This window comes from Schistocerca nitens, chromosome 9, assembly GCF_023898315.1.
Source record: "Schistocerca nitens isolate TAMUIC-IGC-003100 chromosome 9, iqSchNite1.1, whole genome shotgun sequence".
NCBI classification, from domain to species: domain Eukaryota; kingdom Metazoa; phylum Arthropoda; class Insecta; order Orthoptera; family Acrididae; genus Schistocerca; species Schistocerca nitens.
The window spans coordinates 472,906,889-472,928,695 of NC_064622.1; positions in this window are offsets into that span (position 1 = coordinate 472,906,889).

Genomic DNA, 21,807 nt, shown 5'->3' on the forward strand with positions numbered 1-21,807 from the left:
TGTGGGGTTATGTGTCATCAGTGAAAAAGAAAACCTAGAGGGTTTCTGCGTGAGGCAAGAAATACATAATTATGACACACAAAAGAAGAAGAACATTGAAATATCAATCTGTTGACTGTCTGGAACACAAGATAGTTTTCCAGTGGTTACTCTAAATATGTTCAACACACTGCATTGAGGAACACAATGTCTGCCACCAGGATTACTCAAAAGGAAAACTGCACAGAACTTAAAACAACATTCATTGTGCTCTACTGTAGAATTTTTCAACACTGACCAAACTGATTAGACAAAATAATGTTGTTTTCATCTGTTACGTATATGTCCTTATTGTGAACAATTTTGGGGAAACATTCCACGTGGGAAAAATATATCTAAAAACAAAGATGATGTGACTTACCAAATGAAAGCGCTGGCACGTCGATAGACACACAAACAAACACAAACATACACACAAAGTTCAAGCTTTCGCAACAAACTGTTGCCTCATCAGGAAAGAGGGAAGGACAGGGAAAGACGAAAGGATGTGGGTTTTAAGGGAGAGGGTAAGGAGTCATTCCAATCCCGGGAGCGGAAAGACTTACCTTAGGGGGAAAAAGGATGGGTATACACTCGCACACACACACATATCCATCCACACATATACAGACACAAGCAGACATATTTCAGTTTGGCATCATTTCAGTTTGGCATCATTTTGAGGATATTTATAGATTTATGTTTGGTTGTGTACGGGAGTGTGGTGTTGTATTGTATTGTATTTTTTGGTCCTGTTGTCTACAAAGCAGCTTATGCATAAGTCATTGGACAAGTCAGTTTATAAGTAGACAGCTGAAAGTCATTTCCAGGCATACTTAGTTAAGGTTACAATAATACACTTTATATATAAGTATATACAGTGGTATAATGGTATCTGGTTGAACTATGCTGGTTAAGCAAAAGTTGTGGTACCAGTGTTTCTGACTGTGTGGCGGTGTTCAGTGGTGCTGCCTTTGTTTGAGCTATATTGGTTGAGTGAATTTTGTGGTTTTGAGTTTTTGCTTTTTGAATGTCTGCTTGTGTCTGTATATGTGTGGATGGATATGTATGTGTGTGCGAGTGTATACCCGTCCTTTTTCCCCCTAAGGTAAGTCTTTCCACTCCCGGGATTGGAATGACTCCTTACCCTCTCCCTTAAAACCCACATCCTTCCATCTTTCCCTGTCCTTCCCTCTTTCAGGAAAGAGGGAAGGAGAGGGAAAGACGGAAGGATGTGGGTTTTAAGGGAGAGAGTAAGGAGTCATTCCAATTCCGGGAGCGGAAAGACTTACCTTAGGGGGAAAAAAGGACGGGTATACACTCGCACACACACACATATCCATCCACACATATACAGACACAAGCAGACATATTTAAAGACAAAGAGTTTGGGCAGAGATGTCAGTCGAGGCAGAAGTGCAGAGGCAAAGATGTTGTTGAATGACAGGTGAGGTATGAGTGGCGGCAACTTGAAATTAGCGGAGATTGAGGCCTGGTGGATAACGGGAAGAGAGTATATATTGAAGAGCAAGTTCCCATCTCCGGAGTTCGGATAGGTTGGTGTTAGTGGGAAGTATCCAGATAACCCGGACGGTGTAACACTGTGCCAAGATGTGCTGGCCGTGCACCAAGGCATGTTTAGCCACAGGGTGATCCTCATTACCAACAAACACTGTCTGCTTGTGTCCATTCATGCGAATGGACAGTTTGTTGCTGGTCATTCCCACATAGAATGCGTCACAGTGTAGGCAGGTCAGTTGGTAGATCACGTGGGTGCTTTCACACGTGGCTCTGCCTTTGATCGTGTACACCTTCCGGGTTACAGGACTGGAGTAGGTGGTGGTGGGAGGGTGCATGGGACAGGTTTTACACCGGGGGCGGTTACAAGGGTAGGAGCCAGAGGGTAGGGAAGGTGGTTTGGGGATTTCATAGGGATGAACTAAGAGGTTACGAAGGTTAGGTGGACGGCGGAAAGACACTCTTGGTGCAGTGGGGAGGATTTCATGAAGGATGGATCTCATTTCAGGGCAGGATTTGAGGAAGTCGTATCCCTGCTGGAGAGCCACATTCAGAATCTGATCCAGTCCCGGAAAGTATCCTGTCACAAGTGGGGCACTTTTGTGGTTCTTCTGTGGGGGGTTCTGGGTTTGAGAGGATGAGGAAGTGACTCTGGTTATTTGCTTCTGTACCAGGTCAGGAGGGTAGTTGCGGGATGCGTAAGCTGTTGTCAGGTTGTTGGTGTAATGCTTCAGGGATTCCGGACTGGAGCAGATTCGTTTGCCACGAAGACCTAGGCTGTAGGGAAGGGACCGTTTGATGTGGAATGGGTGGCAGCTGTCGTAATGGAGGTACTGTTGCTTGTTGGTGGGTTTGATGTGGACGGACGTGTGAAGCTGGCCATTGGACAGGTGGAGGTCAACATCAAGGAAAGTGGCATGGGATTTGGAGTAGGACCAGGTGAATCTGATGGAACCAAAGGAGTTGAGGTTGGAGAGGAAATTCTGGAGTTCTTCTTCACTGTGAGTCCAGATCATGAAGATGTCATCAATAAATCTGTACCAAACTTTGGGTTGGCAGGCCTGGGTAACCAAGAAGGCTTCCTCTAAGTGACCCATGAATAGGTTGGCGTACGAAGGGGCCATCCTGGTACCCATGGCTGTTCCCTTCAATTGTTGGTATGTCTGGTCTTCAAAAGTGAAGAAGTTGTGGGTCAGGATGAAGCTGGCTAAGGTAATGAGGAAAGAGGTTTTAGGTAGGGTGGCAGGTGATCGGCGTGAAAGGAAGTGCTCCATCGCAGCGAGGCCCTGGACGTGCGGGATATTTGTGTATAAGGAAGTGGCATCAATGGTTACAAAGTTTGCCAAGGTAATCCCATTCCTGATGTCCAGGCGGAGCTTCAAGGAATCCTCAGAACCTTAGGCCCCCTACAAAACCTTTCACCTGACTCCATCAACCTCCTGACCCCACCGACACCCGTCACCCCTTCCTTCTACCTTCTTCCTAAAATTCACAAACCCAATCATCCCGGCCGCCCCATTGTAGCTGGTTACCAAGCCCCCACAGAACGTATCTCTGCCTACGTAGATCAACACCTTCAACCCATTACATGCAGTCTCCCATCCTTCATCAAAGACACCAACCACTTTCTCGAACGCCTGGAATCCTTACCCAATCCGTTATCCCCAGAAACCATCCTTGTAACCACTGGTGCCACTTCCTTATACACAAATATCCCGCACGTCCAGGGCCTCACTGCGATGGAGCACTTCCTTTCATGCCGATCACCACCACCCTACCTAAAACCTCTTTCCTCATTACCTTAGCCAGCTTCATCCTGACCCACAACTTCTTCACTTTTGAAGACCAGACATACCAACAATTGAAGGGAACAGCCATGGGTACCAGGATGGCCCCTTCGTACGCCAACCTATTCATGGGTCGCTTAGAGGAAGCCTTCTTGGTTACCCAGGCCTGCCAACCCAAAGTTTGGTACAGATTTATTGATGACATCTTCATGATCTGGACTCACAGTGAAGAAGAACTCCAGAATTTCCTCTCCAACCTCAACCCCTTTGGTTCCATCAGATTCACCTGGTCCTACTCCAAATCCCATGCCACTTTCCTTGATGTTGACCTCCACCTGTCCAATGGCCAGCTTCACACGTCCGTCCACATCAAACCCACCAACAAGCAACAGTACCTCCATTACGACAGCTGCCACCCATTCCACATCAAACGGTCCCTTCCCTACAGCCTAGGTCTTCGTGGCAAACGAATCTGTTCCAGTCCGGAATCCCTGAAGCATTACACCAACAACCTGACAACAGCTTTCGCATCCCGCAACTACCCTCCCGACCTGGTACAGAAGCAAATAACCAGAGCCACTTCCTCATCCTCTCAAACCCAGAACCCCCCACAGAAGAACCACAAAAGTGCCCCACTTGTGACAGGATACTTTCCGGGACTGGATCAGATTCTGAATGTGGCTCTCCAGCAGGGATATGACTTCCTCAAATCCTGCCCTGAAATGAGATCCATCCTTCATGAAATCCTCCCCACTGCACCAAGAGTGTCTTTCCGCCGTCCACCTAACCTTCGTAACCTCTTAGTTCATCCCTATGAAATCACCAAACCACCTTCCCTACCCTCTGGCTCCTACCCTTGTAACCGCCCCCGGTGTAAAACCTGTCCCATGCACCCTCCCACCACCACCTACTCCAGTCCTGTAACCCGGAAGGTGTACACGATCAAAGGCAGAGCCACGTGTGAAAGCACCCACGTGATCTACCAACTGACCTGCCTACACTGTGATGCATTCTATGTGGGAATGACCAGCAACAAACTGTCCATTCACATGAATGGACACGGGCAGACAGTGTTTGTTGGTAATGAGGATCACCCTGTGGCTAAACATGCCTTGGTGCACGGCCAGCACATCTTGGCACAGTGTTACACCGTCCGGGTTATCTGGATACTTCCCACTAACACCAACCTATCCGAACTCTGGAGATGGGAACTTGCTCTTCAATATATACTCTCTTCCCGTTATCCACCAGGCCTCAATCTCCGCTAATTTCAAGTTGCCGCCACTCATACCTCACCTGTCATTCAACAACATCTTTGCCTCTGCACTTCTGCCTCGACTGACATCTCTGCCCAAACTCTTTATCTTTAAATATGTCTGCTTGTGTCTGTATATGTGTGGATGGATATGTGTGTGTGTGCGAGTGTATACCCGTCCTTTTTTTCCCTAAGGTAAGTCTTTCCACTCCCAGGATTGGAATGACTCCTTACCCTCTCCCTTAAAACCCACATCCTTCCGTCTTTCCCTCTCCTTCCCTCTTTCCTATATATATATATATGAAAAATTGTGAAACCTCATATGTGTGTAATTTTGATGCAGTCCGTCGAGTCATGACTAGTAAATGACACAGTTCTAGTAATAAAGAAATAATAATGAAGCAGAGCAACATCAGCTACCAAATCACAATGCAGACAAAAGTGTCCATTGAGTGACTGTGACAGGTGGTCTCTGAGAAGGATTGTGATGAAAATAAGTGGATGACAGTTGCAAAAGTTATTACACAACTGAATGTCATACTAGTGAACCCTGTCAGTGCCAAAACATCATGAAGGAAACTCCATAAGCATGCAACTGCTGAGTGAACTGGAAGTTCAAAACCACTCATCAGTGATTCAAATGCTTGTAACAGGAAAACGTGGTGCCCAACGATAAAACCTGCAGTATAGAGCAGTGGACGAAAGTAATTTGGTGGGATGAATCTTATTGCTCATTGTTTGGAACTTTTGACCAAGTTTATGTCCCAACAGTGAAGCATAGTAGGGGTCTGGTGATGATTTGGGCAGCCATGTGATGGTATTCCATGAGATCCATGGACACACTGCTAAGTTGTATTACTTCCAAGGATTATGTGTAAGTTTTCTCTGATCACATCCATTCCATAGTACAATGCCTATTCTTGAATGGTAATGCTGGGATCAGAGAGGACACAGCTATTCACAGCTCATATCATTCAGGTCTAGTTTTGTGAGCATGAAGACGAATTGTCTCATCTTTCGTGGCCAACACAGTCACCATATCTCAATATTATTGAGCCTTTGCAGTGTACTTTGAAGAGAAGGGTGTGTGGTTTCTACCGACCTCCATCATTGTCATCTCACAATGACTGGAAAACGTTTCAATGCCAACAGATTTCCTACACTGTGTTAGATATGTTAATTTGTTTTTGTGTTTCTGCAGTTTTGCTCAGTTCCATGTATGGCTGGCATCATAAAATTTCTACGGTTGCGTGGTTTGCTTGCTGCCTGTGTTTGAAGTTGATGAAGTTGTCTAGAGTTCCTCCTTCTGGGACCAGGAAGGTGTCACTGAGATAAGGTTTGAAGATGAATCTGGAGAAGTTTCTGGTCCAAGCAATCTAGGTTGGCCTTGTGTTGCTGTTTGTTCTACTGTGACCCTCTTTGATTGTGTGTTCATGAGGCTAGCATGTGGGGTGTAGTTATTCCTTTCATTGGGTGTTCTGGCATTGTTTTTTGTGCTGTAGGCAGACAGACCAAGCAGGTTTTGGTTTTGGTGATGTTAATGGGGTAGTGTATTGTAGAGGAGTCTACTGTTATGTCTGACTGTTTTTCTTATAAGGATATGGGTCATAGGGAATTTTGGCATTTGACTGTTAATCATAGTGTAGAAATTATAGATTATTCAACAGGGGCTTACATTAACACTATACGGGCATTTGTGTGTGTGTGTGTGTGTGGGAGGAGGGGAGCAGGGGGGGGGGGGCTGTTAAAGAGATGAGGAAGTGACACATTTTGGCTCTGCAAACTCATCTTGATGAGTATTGTTGGAGGAAAAGTGTGCCTAACAATTATTACCATTTTAAATGTTTTATGAAATTGGTGGGTATAGGCCAAAGACAGTTAGTTAATTTTGTGGGGGTGGGGTAGGGGAGGGAGGAAGGGATTGTGTTGCCTGTGGTTTGGGCTCTTATGATAGGAAGAAGTTTTTCTGGGGGGGTAATTAGGTTGGTGTGTTTGGGTTTTGTGTTGTGGTTTATGGGCATTTGTGGTTGAATGGTGTTTATGGGGTATGGTTTGGGAGGTGTGGGTCTTTGGAATGGTTGTTTTGTTGTGTGTGTGTGTGTGTGTGAGAGAGAGAGAGAGAGAGAGAGAGAGAGAGAGAGAGAGAGAGAGAGCCGACGATCAACTTTATATGATCATTCAATTTTAAATCACTCCTAATGCCTACTCCCAGATGGAATTAACTGCTTCCAGTTGCTGACCTGCTATATTGTAGCTAAATGGTAAAGGATCTTTCTTTCTATGTATTCACAGCACATTACACTTGTCTACATTGAGATTCAATTGCCATTCCCTGCACCATGTGTCAATTCGTTGCAGGTCCTCCTGCATTTCAGTACAATTTTCTATTGTTACAACCTCTCAATATACTACAGCATCATCTGCAAAAAGTGTCAGTGAACTTCCGATGTTATCGACAAGGTCATTATGTATATTGTGAATAGCAACGGTCCTACGACACTCCCCTGTGGCACACCTGAAATCACTCTTACTTTATTATCTATTGTACTATATATTAGATTTTATTATTAGTTTAATGTACTATATTTCAATGATTTACTATACTGTATTATGTGCTTAAAATTATTTATGTTATTGAATTATTGGAATGGGATCGGTAATCGGGATATAGAAAACTTAATTCCCATATATGTCGTAGCTCGTATATATTTACACTTGACACTGCGTCCATACAGAATGAAGTATAACAAAGAACTGACTAAAGTAAAGTTAAGTTGGAGGCTCAACAGAGCACTTAGATTTCACAGATATTAATTTTTGTGGTCAATACGAACTATCGATGCCACAGAATCAATGTGACTGTTATGTAACATGTATCTAAAACTGTGTACTATTGTACAATGTAAGCTATATCTTGTATCAAAGATTACCGCTTACCATTTATTGCCAGGCCTTCGTTGTTCACCAGCCATGGCTGGACAGACTGTGTCAAAGCTACAATCAAGTAATTTACAATATAAATAATTAAAGAATAACATCTAAATTTTATACAAGTAATGTATATAGACTATGTCATGTTCACTGTGTCCACCTGCTTTCTTCACAGTCAAAGAATTCTTGGACCGAGTATAGTGGGCATTGTTTAAAGCTTTCAGCAATTTGTTTCTTGAGGTTGTCCAGCAGCAGGGTCTGCAATTCAACAGGTAGTTTGTTGAACATCCTCACAGTGATCACCGGAAAACTGTCTCTTGTTTTGGACAGTCAGCAGGTTGGTAGTTTTATGTCTTGTTTGCTGTGGGTATTATGTTTATGGGTGTTATGCCTCTTGCTGTAGGTGTCTAGGTTTTCCCTTATGTGGATGAGGCTTAATAATACATAGTGGCTATAAACAGTCGCTATTCCCAATGTTCTGAATAACGGTCTGCGGTGTTCCTGGCTGCTGCTCGATGTAATAATTCTTACTGCCTTCTTTTGCAGTAGCACCACATCCTTGCAGCCTGCCAAGTGACCCCATAGCTGTAATCCATACAAAATGTGGCTATGGGACAAAGAATAGTAGACAGCTATCAGAAACTGGTCTGTAATCACTTTTTTAAATCTTCGTAGGAGGTATATTACATGAGAGAGTGTGTCCATTCCATGAGAGTTTGTGGTCTATTGTGAAGCCTAACAGTTTCACAGATTCTCCATGGTCAGAGTATGTGTTTTTTCTAAGGCTGAATATCATACGCTGTGTTTTTTCTTAATTTACTTTCATCTTGTTGGTGATGAACCATTTTTTAGCATTTTCGAACTGTACATCAGACTTCATGACTGCTTGGGCAGAATTTTCCACTTTGGCAATAAGAATGGTGTTGTCTGCAAATTGTAGTGTCTCACCAACTTCACTTAGATCATAAACAAAAATGAGAAAGAGGAGTGGGGCTATGACCAAACTGTGTGGCATGCCATGTTCTACCTTCTGTTCCTGGGATGTTGCTCTTTGGATTGACACAATTTGCCCTGTCTTTTCCAAGTAAGACTGAAGTGTAGTTAGGGTTCTACCTCCCACACCATAGCATTTTAGTTTTTTGAGCAAGATCTTGTTGGGGATGCAATTGAAAGCTTTGCTTAGATCGTACAGTGCCACAAACTCTCTCTCTTTGAATGCCTGCATTACTTTTCTTAATGTCTAATACTGCAGTGGTACAGGACTTTCCCTTCCGGAACCCATGTTGTGCATCTTTGAAGAGATTGTTTTCTTCAAAATAAGTTAGTATCTGATCTTTCATGATGGATTCAATCACTTTTGCTAGTATAGGAATGATATTGACCTAAAACTTGACACATTATCTGGGTTTCCTTTTTTGTAAACTGGTACTGTCCTTGCAAGTTTCAAGAAATCTGGGAAAACTCCTGCAGATAGGCAGTTGTTTATAACTGTTGCTAATGGCTGTGCTGTTTCTCCAATAATTTTCTTTAGGTCATTACGGGACATCCCATAGATATCTTGACTCTCCGAAGTTTTGTAAGACTTTACTATTTTCACCTTGTCATTTACACATACATTCACTGATGAATGGCAGCTTAATAAATTAATTGTCCTTAATCTGCTTTCATATGGCAACATGTGAAAGTAAACCAAATCACAACAATACCTTACTGATTACCTACATTTGATAAAACACACACACACAATGATTTAATAAAGAAGTCTGAATATGTGAGAGTGTACAATTATTTGAGCAGAGACCATTTTCCGTATAACCATAAAAAGTTAATATTTTACAGATTGATTCACCCCCATTGACCTTAAACCTAGACACACATCACATCATTCCTCAAAGCAATTTCAACAAATTCTCTTTCTAAAATGACAAAATCTACTCATATGTACCTGTCCTATAAGGATAGACTTTGTAGATGACAGTATTTCAGTACAGTTGTTATCAGTGTCAAACCATTCCTTAAACATTTAAAAACTTGCAAATATTATTATTTAAAAAAAATAACATATGGTGCTAGTAGCATACTTTAAATTCATATTTTATAAAAAGTATTTATGGCTGAAGTACCACTGTCAGGATGTCTGCTCTACTGGGAGGGGAAGAAAAGAAGGTAACAATAAAGTTACAAGGAAAGGTTGAGAAAGAAGACTTGTGCCATTAGCTGGACAAGATCAAATTCCATGATTCCTCCTTCATAATTGCAGTAACTTTATCAGTAAACCCCTAGCCCACATAATAAACTTCTCATTCCTGAATGGTGCTTTTCCTGGTATGCTCAAAATTGCAAAAAATTATACCTGTCCACAAAAAAGGAAGCAAAGAGGATCCCAGTAATTATCAACCCATTGCACTGCTTTCAACTTTTAGTAAAGTATTTGAATATATAATGGCCACCAGAATCATGTCCTTTCTAGACAAAGAAAATATCCTGTCACCTGCTCAGTTCGGCTTCCAAAGTAAGAAAGCTACAACTGATGCAATACAAGAATTTCTAGATTATGCACTGGAGCTTGTGGACAAAAAACTCCCAGCCATAGGTATCTTCCTAGATCTAACAAAGGTCTTCGACATGGTTAATCATAGTATACTTTTGCAAAAGATGCATTCCTATGGAATAAGAGGAAATGCCTATGACTGGTTTAAAAGCTATTTGGAAGATCGACAGCAGTATGTCGAATTAAATGAAACTAAGCTCTCAGGTACAGCTAGCACTGTACATTCCTCCATACATACCATAAAGCAAGGCGTTCCCCAAGGCTCCGTCCTGGGCCCCTTGCTGTTCTTACTTTACATAGATGACCTTCCTCACAGCCTACCAGACACAAAAACCCTTTTGTTTGTTGATGACACCTCTGTACTCATATCTGCACCCGAACAAATTATCCAATCTAATATAGATAGGACCACAGATCAAATAAGTCGATGGCTTCAAAGTAACAGGCTGCTTCTTAATGCAAAAAAGACAATTGGAATAACCTTCCACACTGCCCAAAACAGAAATCCATTACTACCAACTATACCACTTGAAAAAAATAATGTTAAACTTGAAAATGAAATAAAATTTTTGGGGGTCACTATTACCGATACGCTCACATGGAAAAGGCACATTGACGTTACCAGCACAAAACTTAGTAAAGTATGCTTCATGATTAGATCAATAAGGAACGTCACTAACACAAGTATCCTAACCACAATGTACCATGCACTCTTTCACTCTGTACATAACTACGGAATCATCTTCTGGGGCCAAAATTCTGAATCAATTAAGATATTCAAACTGCAAAAGAAGATAGTCAGAACAATTATGTTCAAAAAACAAAGAGACACTTGTAAACCATTATTTAAGAAACTAAATATTTTGCCCCTCCCATGCCAATACATATTAGAATTATTATTCTTTACCAAAAAAAGTATCAACAAAATTAGCAAAAATATGGATTACCGCGATTATGACACAAGATCAAAAACCTCTCTAAGAATACTTCCCCACTCAACAAAACTGTACAGTGATGGTGTCTAGTGCATGGGAATAAAATTATTTAACCATCTTCCAACTTTTTTACAAGAAATCCAAGAAATAAATAAATTCAAACAGACGGTGAAATCTCTTTTAATAAAAGACTGCTTTTATACCATCCAGGAATATTTGGAATCAAAATTGTCATAGAGCAGGATAATGTATCAAAGCTGAATGTTATTAAGTCAATTTTGTCACATCATGTAACAATTCTCTCTAAAGCTGTAACTTTAAGTAACATAATTTGTAGGTAATGTAAAGTAATCATTATTCTGTGTTCTTGTTTACTGTTTTAGACTCCTGTAAACTGTATACTTGTATTGACTTATCCCATATCAGTTGTACAAGCCATTGTACTGATTTGATCCACGGGACAAATAAATAATAAATAAATAAAACAAATAAATAAATTAAGAGAATATGAAGTACAAATAAATGAAAAGAACATTTTGATTGACTACAGTCTTCAGCCAAGTAGAAAAAAGTGTATGTGGGCTGACTGGTACTAAAATACAAAAAGTTCTGCAGTGACCAGTAGGTTCTTTGATGTGATGAATGATGGCATTATTGAGATGATATGTTTTTGTGTGTCCAGAATTGGGAAAACCACCACAAATTAACAACTGACTCAAATGTTATAAAAATTCTAGCAACAGTGATACAATATGTATGGTCTTGACAAAAGGATTAAATCACCTTAAAATTAAATCTGAAAATCATTGTCAATTGATTCCTAGAATTATGTACATGAGAAAGGCATTTGTTACTCTGTTATTTATTTTGCATGTAACCCAGAACTGATCTGTCACAGCATTGTTCATTTAGGGATTTCATGTGGTTGCCTTTTCAGTTAGCACATATTTCAGTTTCTTTCAGTATGATGAGAGGAGTGCTATTTCATTCTCATTGTTCAAATGGAATTAAAACCAATTTAAAAATTCTACATCAAGAATGAAAAGGTGCTCTACTCAACAATTTGAAATAAATTTAAATATATGGCAACTAAAAAATTCCACATGAACTCCCCAAATGAACAGTAATATTCATTCACCTGTAGCAGCTATTTTGATGTCTTTGAGATTTATGTTGCAGAACACTTCTGTGTGCCACCTAGACATAATTAATTATAATTTGCCTCTACCTTTGTTATGAAAACTATGCTTGACCACAGTAGCAACTGTGTGTGCTGCCAGTGTCAACACAAGCCAACAGACTGCCTATGCCTCTACCATGTCTGCCACTTCTGTCTCTTACTCTCAGCCTGAGCTCATAAGACTTCTGATGACACCTGTCCTGCCTCATCTACTCAAAAATTCAGAGTTGTTGATCTTCCATTAAATCTTTATACCACTATTTACTTTCTTAAATTTCTATCCAAGTCATCTTACATTTATATCTCATTGTTTCAAGCTTAATTTAAATCATATTTATTTGATATGATGTCCTACACTATATGGTATTATGTATGGAGTTGTGTGGCACTGCCTTGTGATGTACCACATTTCTTGTAATGCCTTTGTGATCCAACAGTATAGATACAGCCTTCAAGTGTTTTTAAATTGTTTTTATGATTTTGACTTTTATTTTACATAATAGGAGGAATTCTTTTATTGTAAGTGAGGTGAGCTGATGTATAGTTTTTGGACATGCTAAGTTTGGTATCTGTTTTTAAATATACAGGTGAGACTAACTGCAGCACATGCAGAGGCATTTAAGCAATCACTTCCTGCAATTCATATGTGAGTGGAACAGGAGAAGGCCCTTATAACTGGTACAATGAAATGCATCTGTTGTAAACTCCATTGATTTGCAGAGTACAGATGCAGAAGTAGATTTTATGCCATATTTTAGAAACATATAAAAGTTATTCCATTCTACATCCTCTAACATACACTATGTTTTTTTTTAATTTTCTATAATTTTATGTAGATATAGGGTGAAGAAAAAATGCTGCTCTTGGAGGTCAGAATGCAATTCCTCATCCCAATTCAAGACAAAAATTTATCTGTCAAAATCAGATGAGATGCATTTTGAAAAGACATGTATGGAAAAGAGGAGCTGGCAACACAGTCATATCATGCAGCACATCAGAATGTACAGAGGAGCATGTATCACCATGCACTACCACACCAGTCATTGTGCGAGTAGCTCACAGAGTAGACTGATGGGGGCATCTAACCCATATCCACCATGGGGCTATGGTTCAAATCCCCATCATGTTCCTTTTTTATTTTTTACATGTCAATTCCCTATTATTGTCATTTATAAGTAGGACATCATTTTGTCATATGACAGTAGCTTATCACATGACCATTGTATTCATTAAACTGCATGCATGTGTCTACTAACCATACAGAGCACAATCACAACTAGTGATCTCAAGCTCATGGAGAGCAACTTCCTGATGGAGTAGCCAAATGATGCATATGTCAATATGCTTTTGGTGCTGGGTGCACCCAATAACCAAGCTGCTGCTTATGGTTCTGCATATGCTTCATGGTACCGTCAAAGGTGCCAGCCTTATAAGACCGTTTTTCATTGTTTGGAGCAACACATTTGAGTAACCAGTAATCTTCATCCACAAGTAAAGGACAGAGGTCAACCAATGACTAGACGCACTCCACAGACAGCAGACATGATTCTTGAAATTGTTCACCAATCATCTCAGTGAAGCACCTCTGATATTGCAAGGCAGTTACAGATATTTCAAAGACTGTGAACTGTCGCACGATGATGAACTGCACCCATATCATTACACATTAACACCAGTTGCCGGAAGACCCGATTCGATGAATACAGTTTTGTGAATGGGTTTTGTACCAAGTGGAAGATAATAAAAATTTTATAAATAATTTGATATGGAGTGACAAATCTAGCTTCACTCATGTCAGTATTTTCAACGTCCATCCTCATGTCATCCATATAAACAAGGCTTTCAGGCACACTTTGGCATAAACTTGTGGCTTGGAATTGTGTGAGGAGTGCTTTAGGCCTCTATCTATGGCTGGAAAAGTTGAATGTACCCCAGTATCCTAAATTTCTTTACAATTCTTTGACAGATGTAATAAAAAATGTTCCTCTTGGTGTTTGGCAACAATTATGGTTTCAGCATGATGGTGCATTGCCACGTTTTGGAATGTATGTGCATAGCTATTTAATTGAAACATTGCCAGGGAAATGGATTGGCTGTGGAGGTACAATGTTCCGGCTTCCATGTTCCCCAGACCTTAATCCACTAGATTTTTATTTATGGGAACACTTAAATGAAGAAATTTATAGTACTCCACCCATGGATGAACACAATAGCTTGCATGCCATTTTGCCAATGGTGCATGCAGGTGTGTTGGATGTGGTCCAGAAAAGTGTGATCCAGTAAGTGGCGAAGTGCTTGCAAATGCAAGGTGGTCACTTTGAACATCTCTAAAGCAAACATTGCTCGCACATGTGCATACTGGCTCTGTGAAGATAATCCTCGACATCAGACATACAGAATGGAATTATTGTGCATAGCAATATATGCAATATAATGTAGCCTATCTATTGTGTTTTTTATTCCTCATTAGACACAGATGACATTACTGTATCCCCTATTATTTTCTACTGACTTTATTTGTTTCATGGAAAAACAATGTGATTGTTTACATCTGTAAGAATTTCATGTTATGTCTTAATATTTAAATAAAGGTAACACTAACAAAAAGAAACACACAAGATACTGCATTGCAAAAGTATAAATTTGATACAAGTTGATACTTTAACTGAAAAAGAAAGGTCTAGCACAAATGCGACATCTTGCTTTTTAAATTGCATTTCTTTTAAAGCTATTGGTGGGACTAGGTTTTGCTAGATACACTGTTGTCTTGGACTGACATGAGGAATCGAATACCAACTGCCAAAGTTATAATATTACTGTTCAAAAGAAGAAATTAATGTTTTAAGTTGCTAATATTAAACTCGTTGTTGTTGACCTAGTGTATGTAATGTCACAGTTTGTATGTCTGTGAAGGACAATATCCCGAGTGGTGTCGACTACTCCCACAGCGTACATAATTTCGTTCACGTATACAAGTAACTCTCATGGTGTAGAAGCAACTGCCAACTCTGATGGTTGCCTGTAAAATTCTTGAAATGTAAGAGAAAGAAAACTTCTATAGGATCTTGTCAAATCTTCTTGGATTGGAACACTGTCATTCACATTTGGTCACTTGATGATTGTCTGTGAGTGAAATGAGTTCGTTTTAGCAGACCATGTTACCGAAGCAGGTTCTACAGCAAACATCGACCACCAAATGCTCAAAGTCCTATACAAGCTTGTAGTACGTAACAGTACATCACAGAATCCTTAGATCAAAATTAAATATGTGCATTTACCTTTGAAATGCAACATACTTTATTGTGGTTGTTACTAAAGTCCACATTAATGTTACATATCGCTTGTGAATCTCAAAAACACAAATTATACAGTATGGTGGCTAACAATGACTGTTTCATTGCACACACTTTGTACATGTCCTCTCATTATCCTGTTTTGTAACATTGTCACATCACATTCCAATTTCCTTACTTTTCTTTGCCCACCATGGAGCAACACTAAGTCTAGGAGTAAATATTTCGCTCGTGTAGGCGAAACGCACCACCTTGCAATGTATATTAACTTTAAATCAATAACAATAGGAAGGTTGTTGAATCAATCAGCTGACTGATTCACAGCTCCTACCAGCTATTACGGGCCAAGGGATATTATATGGCCCCGTGTGAGCAAAATTTTGTTTACAACTTTTTGCGAACCCACTCTGTATTAGCTGTACGTAACTATCTTTACTCAGGTTGGACTGTGCTTACCAATCACTGTTGACAATAGGCATTTGGTAGGGACTTGGCCTTTTTAGGTTTTGGGCCTCCCCATCTGGGCAAAGCCTCCAAGGGAAACCAGGGAAAACCAGGAGTAGGTCAGTCAGCATGGTTTCCAAATTCCATTTTGCATTTTGGTACTTTTGAATGAAATTTCTAAATTTAAATTACAATCTTCTTGTTCAGTTTTTCAAAATTAGTTATTGCAGAGAAGCTACGAGATGTCGGTCAATCTTGCAGGGAAGCTGGGTGCTGCAGGGCAGGCTGGTCTTGAATGATGACTCTCTCCCCCATGACTGCTACCGGGATGTGTAGTTGATGGATCAGGATCGGGTTGTCTCTCATAGCAGACCAGTAAGGGGTTTATGGGCTTGTATCAGGATCAGGAATGGGATGTGGTGGGCATGAAACAGAATGACAAGTCTGAGCCTTCTGACCCCTTACTCTGAATTTATTCTTGGCCCTGAAATTGTTAGTAGACTGGCATGCTAACATGTTTCTGCACTGGCATGATAGACTCGGATTGAGTTTTTCTTTGTTCACTTTTCACCATTCTTTCACATTTCTAGTACTTCTGTTAAATGTCACTGGTTTTCTATCCTATGTTCATTGAATTACACCATGGATCAATCTCAACATGATATGAATTCTCATAATATTCCTAATTATGGTGCACTGATTGTACCCTATCAACAGTCACAGGTTGTCCATGGGCACACACAATTACACTGCACTTATATTTTGATAACGTCATATTTTGATAACTTCATACATAATGTAATCAGTCATATATTCCCTTATTTACAATGTCATATTACTTTGCTTGCTTTATTGGAAGTCCGTTTTGCTCAAGTAATACAAAAATTTAACTACCAATACATGGTAATTTCTTGCTAGCATCCAAATATAACATAGCTCAGCCACCATTAGTTTATCTTTTATATGACACCGAAAATTTGGTTATATAGCAAAAGTCCACCTAACTGTAGTAAAGCCAACCACAAGATGACATGCACACCTCTGCTGTTTGTTGTCTAGTATCTCCAGAAAAAATATTCTGCTTTAGCATACTTCTCAGACAAATGTGTGAAGTTCAATGTCCAGAGCTACTTGAACTCATTTCCATAAAATATTTGCTTCCATTAAGTACTGACACTATCACTCATGAACTACATTACCATTTATACTTAATTGAGAACATCAACACATACAGAATTAAAATTCATTCTGGAAATAAACACAAAAGTTATTCATATACACATACAAATATATAATCAGCATCAGCTCTCCTTCTGTAGTTATGCTGAAAACAAACATCAGTACACTTACTTAACTAAACTCACCTACACATAAAAACTCTATGAAATAAAATCTTCTTAATATATACAGTCTTTAGTAGAGACTGGACTAATTCTAATTTGCACTTTGCATAGTACTTTTTAATATCATGGTGTGGATAGAGTCCCTTCACCTTTCCCGTCACTGGGTAGGCCAATAGATATGCCCCAGGACGTGGAATCCTTACTATTTCAAACAGTCCAACAAATAACAATTGCCATTTCTTGTTCCTCTTCTTAAATAAAGATGCCTATGGATAAGTGTGCAACAACACTCTATCTTCCTTAACTTATTGTCATATTTTACCTTTCTCTTTCTGGCCATGTTCACTAAAGCAAACTTAATCTTTTCTTCCCAAGTGGGCTTACTATGTGGCACCATTGGTAGACTGTTCACCCACTCATTCCTTTCTTCTGTTTGAAACATCAGTTTGTCTGGTGTGAAACCCATTGAGGTATGCAGTAAATTATTTACAATGTCTTCAAACTCTTCCATATATTCTATCCACCGTGTTTGTCTCTTCAGACAATATGTCCTCATAAATCGATGTAGCTCACAAAAAACCCACTCAATCGAGTTTGCTTTGTATTGATGACTCTTGCACCCAATACTAATCTTTCTTTTCCCCCTGGTTTGGGTACAACTAACAGCAGACTGCAATATGTACTGGCTAATGGTTCTATCCGGTCCAAGTTTATCATCCTGTTTATTTCTTCACTTACTGATTACTTCAATCTCCAAGGAATTGGATATGATTTATTACAATACTTCTCATGAGGAAACACCTCCAAATTGCATATAAATCCCTCAATAATTCCTGGCCTTTCTTCAAAAACATGTATATATTTCTTTAAAAGATCTACCAACTAATCATTTTGTTTGTCTTCCAGTCCATCAGCTTCCCTTGCCTTTCCTTCCATTTATTCTGCTATCCCAAGTATCTTGCTTTCCTTTACTTCTTCTGTATGTTTATATCGCTTTTCTAATGAGCTTAATACCATGCCCAGGACAGTAATTTCCAATGCTCCGTTCTTCCATGGTCAGATTAACTTGTGCCATTTCCCCATTATCACAAAAACTGACTTTACTGGACAAGAAGACTATTTTTAAGTCCTTCTCCCTCACAGCCTCTAATCCGATGATAAAATCTTCTATTAATTTTTGAATTACTAGGAAGATGCTTCTAATCAGTGTATTTCCTATTCTTACATCTAGCAAAGTTTGTATCAGGGCTGGTTGTGAGCAGGTACCTAACTAAGGCTCTAATGATCTTACAGTTTCGTATCGGCAATATTGGTAAATCTGTCCTTTAGGATAGCTGTTTAAATAATTATATCTAAAAACAAAGATGATGTGAATTACCGAACGAAAGTGCTGGCAGTTCGATAGACACACAAACAAACACAAACATACACACGAAATTCAAGCTTTCGCAACAAACTGTTGCTTCATCAGGAAAGAGGGAAGCTTGAATTTCGAAAAGCTTGAATTTCGTGTGTATGTTTGTGTTTGTTTGTGTGTCTATCGACCTGCCAGCACTTTCGTTCGGTAAGTCACATCATCTTTGTTTTTAGATATATTTTTCCCACGTGGAATGTTTCCCTCTATTATATTCGTATGTTTAAATAATTATATTCGTATGTGTTGGAGATCACATTTATTGAAGCTCCGATATCCAAGATTACTCTGATAAGTATATTTAATATTTCGGCATGGATTGCTGATATTGCCACTTTATTAGAAACTTGTTCCTCAGGATTATGTCTTCCATTAACTCCTCAATGATCCTCATTCCGTCATTGTATCTAAAACAGTTTACAGGTGATTGCTTGCTCCCCAGTACTCTTTTATCGACCAAACCTCTGGGGTGTAATCCAGTCAGCTTCAGTTTAAATTGCTCGATCTAGCCAGTTTGTTGTTGTCATCAGTTGCTTTGACTATGACTGGTAGTTGTTCTCGCCGGGCTTGATTATTTGTTGGCCTTGGCCTCACCTTGTACATGGTTTGATTACTTTGTCCTTGATTTCTATGGTTATTATTTACAGGATTGTACCTCCTTTCAAATCACCTCTGTCTGTTTCTGTTTGGCTCATAATTTCTTGCATTATTCTGCTGTTCCATACAGTTTGCTCCATTGTTGTAACCATTATTCGTATTGGTGTGATGAAAATTATCCATTTGTCCTGTCAATTGAATCTACTGCAGACATGAATTCTTCCAGATTATTTTCTGAAACATGCAGCAGTTTTTCCCTGATCTCCATCAGAAGCTGAGCTTTAATGATCATTATCACACTTTAGTAATCTATTAGTTGATCCCAATATCTTACTTTATTCAAATATTTTTCAAAGCATCTCCTAAGTCCCTGTTTCAGTAAGAGAAAGGTTCCGGGTTATGTACTTCCTTCTTCAATCTATTCTGAATGCCTCTTGACTGATATCTATTGATGAATGCCTTCTCAAATCCTTCGTAAGTGTGACACTTGTCTATTACGTCGGTCACCCACAGACTACCATCACCTTGGATGTATCCTGATACATATTCGATTTTCTGTCCATCAGACGGAGTCTGTAGTAACACTCCTTTGAATCATCTGATAAATACAACAGCATTTAATATCTTCTTTTCCAGAAAAAATATTTGGAATTGCGTATACTTTAACATTTTCTCTTCCATGATAGATCTGGTATAATCACTCATAGCTGACATATTTCCATACATTTGTTCATTTGGGCTTGTACCTGGGTACTGCTCATCACCCCCATAATTGAACACCGAGCCCTGATTTCTACCTTTAATCTCCACTCTGAGCTGGCTTCCTTTCTTTCTTCAGTAACTGCCCCCCCCCCCCCCCCCCCACAATTCTTCTATCCTTTGAGTGCACATTTGCAAATTCTGTGTAACTTCCCCTTTCCAACTTTACAACTCAGTTCCTATCTGCTCGTGAACCTCCGTCAACTCTTGATCTATTTGGCGAAGTAACAGTAGGCCTTCATTCACTATATACTCTACCGCTTCCTTGATACTTTTATTAACATATCACCTGCTGTTCCTTATCCACTACCCAGTCATCTGATTGTTGCCTTGGAACTTGTGTTCCATTTGCCCTTCACATCCAGATGCTAATTCCTTTACTGTTGAGGGCAGATTTTGTACCTCTACTTCTACCATTTGCTGTCTTCCCCACATAGTTTAATTTTCATTGTTTACTCTGTTTATTTTGATTGGAAATTGTTTGTGGGTTTGTTTCATACTATTTATTTCTTTCCTGATTTCTGTCTGTTCATTTGTCAAAGTACTGACATCAGCTAATACTTTAACAAAATCCTCCCTTGCGGGCAGTTTGTTCACTTTATTAGTTGTACCCTTTATTCTCTCGGCTAACTCTGCCTGTTCTGTAACTAAACTGCTCACAGTGGTGGTCAGATCTGTTACTTTAGTTACTATATTTGCCTGTTCCACAGCTATGGTTTCTACATTTGCAGAAATATCTGCCTGTGCAGCTGACATATTCGCTTGCTCAGCAAACAGTTTTGTCTGGGTAGCAGACATGTTGGACTGTTCTGAAGCTAAATTCTAAACTGTTGTTGAAATATTTGCTTGCGTCGTAGATATGTGAGACTTTTCTGCAGCTAAACTAGCTACGGTAGTCATCAAAAGTTTCATTTGATTTAAGGGCACAGCCATAGGATCTTTGGCTTCTCATTGGCCAGCATCTACTGTTTTCCCTGGGTTTTGTTCACCACCACTGGGCTGCACATTCGCTTCCTGTTCCCTCTGCATTTTAAACTATTATATGGTTTTAACCATAAGAATTCAATTGTTCACTATTCTTTTAATTACTTTACTCTGGACACAATTCAGCTTTACCCCACAAAAATACACATCAGATTCTATATCCCAGAATGTCTCTCCACAATTGCGAACACATAAAAAAAAAACCACATATCACTCTGCATATATTGTTGTTGTTGTGGTCTTCAGTCCTGAGACAGGTTTGATGCAGCTCTCCATGCTACTCTGTCCTGTGCAAGCTTCTTCATCTCCCAGTACTTACTGCAACCTACATCCTTCTCAATCTGCTTAGTGTATTCATCTCTTGGTCTCCCTCTATGATTTTTACCCTCCACGCTGACCTCCAATGCTAAATTTGTGATCCCCTGATGCCTCAAAACATGTCCTACCAACCAGTCCCTTCTTCTAGTCAAGTTGTGCCACAAACTCCTCCTCTCCCCAATCCTATTCAGTACCTCCTCATTAGTTATGTGATCTACCCATCTAATCTTCAGCATTCTTCTGTAGCACCACATTTCGAAAACTTCTATTCTCTTCTTGTCCAAACTATTTATCATCCATGTTTCACTTCCATACATGGCTACACTCCATACAAATACTTTCAGAAACGAATTCCTGACACTTAAATCTATACTCGATGTTCACAAATTTCTTTTCTTCAGAAACGCTTTCTTGCCATTGCCAGTCTACATTTTATATCCTCTCTACTTCGACCATCATCAGTTATTTTGCTCCCCAAAT